Source organism: Ipomoea nil, unplaced genomic scaffold, assembly GCF_001879475.1.
Source record: "Ipomoea nil cultivar Tokyo-kokei standard unplaced genomic scaffold, Asagao_1.1 scaffold1956, whole genome shotgun sequence".
Taxonomy (NCBI): domain Eukaryota; kingdom Viridiplantae; phylum Streptophyta; class Magnoliopsida; order Solanales; family Convolvulaceae; genus Ipomoea; species Ipomoea nil.
Window position 1 is genome coordinate 49,707 of NW_017618384.1, and position 1,567 is coordinate 51,273.

The window sequence follows — 1,567 nt, forward strand, 5'->3', positions numbered from 1 at the left end:
TTAGCATGTCTCTTATTCAACTTACCTTGGCCTTTCAAATGTTTTAAGGCTTCATGATCAGTGTGTAAAATAAAGTCTTTAAACCATAAATAATGTTGCCAAGTTTCCAAGGCTCTTATAATGGCATAAAGTTCTTTATCATATGTGGGATAGTTGAGTGTTGCGCCACCCAACTTCTCACTAAAATAGGCAATGGGGCGTTTATCCTGCATCAGTACAGCACCAATTCCAATGCCAGAAGCATCACATTCTAGTTCAAAAGTTTTATCAAAACAAGGTAAAACTAGAACAGGAGCGGTGGTGAGTTTCTCTTTCAATGTAGCAAAAGCTTGTTCCTGTTTAGGCCCCCATTTGAAGATGATGTCTTTCTTAATCAACTCATGCATAGGGGCTGCTATGGAGCTGAAATCACGAACAAACTTTCTGTAGAAACCTGCCAGTCCAAGAAAACTACGCAAGTTAGATACATTAGTTGGCGTTGGCCAACTTGTGATAGCTTCAACCTTTTTTGAATCCATGGTCACACCTTCTATACTAACATGAAATCCTAAAAACTCAACACTCTCAGACATAAAAGAACACTTCTCAAGATTGACATACAACTGTGCAGCCCTAAGTTCAAGAAAAACTAATCGAAGGTGTTTCAAGTGTTTTTCTTGTGACTTGCTATAAATCAGAATATCATCAAAGTAAACAACAACAAAATTACCAATAAATTTCCTCAAAACATGGTTCATAAGCCTCATGAATGTGCTAGGGGCATTAGTTAAGCCAAAAGGCATGACTAACCACTCATATAAACCATGCTTTGTTTTAAAGGCTGTTTTCCACTCATCACCTTCTTTCATCCTGATTTGATGATATCCTCGTTTCAAATCCACCTTGCTAAAGTACTTAGCTCCATAAAGTTCATCAAGCATATCATCAAGTCGAGGAATAGGAAATCTATACTTAATAGTTATATTGTTGATTGCACGACAATCAACACACATTCTCCATGTACCGTCTTTTTTTGGGACAATGAGCACTGGAACGGCACACGGACTCAAGCTTTCTCGAATATGTCCAATTTCAAGAAGCTCTTCAACCTGTTTCTGGATTTCCTTTGCTTCCACGGGATTGGTTTTGTAGGCTGGTCGGTTTGGCAAGGTAGATCCAGGGACAAAGTCGATTTGATGCTCAATCCCTCTAAGTGGTGGCAATCCTTTTGGCATCTCTTTAGGGAATAAATCTGAAAAATCAGCAAGCAATTCATCAATAGAGGCATTACGAAAACAAGATTCAGAGTGTAACACAAGAGAAGAATCAAGATCAGTGGTAAGCTTATGAATGAAAAGTAAGTTAAACGTGTCTCCCCTTCTTATTGCCTTCTTAATGTCATTTTTTGTTGCAAGAAGAGAGGGCTGATGTGGTGATTCCTTTGCTGGGTTTTGAGATGAAAATGGCGTGGAAAGGGATATTGGAGGAGGTGGAGGCTTTGATTTTGGATAGGGGGAATATGGCACTGATTTCGCCTCTTTTGATGCCTTCCTTGATTTCAATAGTATTTCTTCCACCTGTTTAGGAG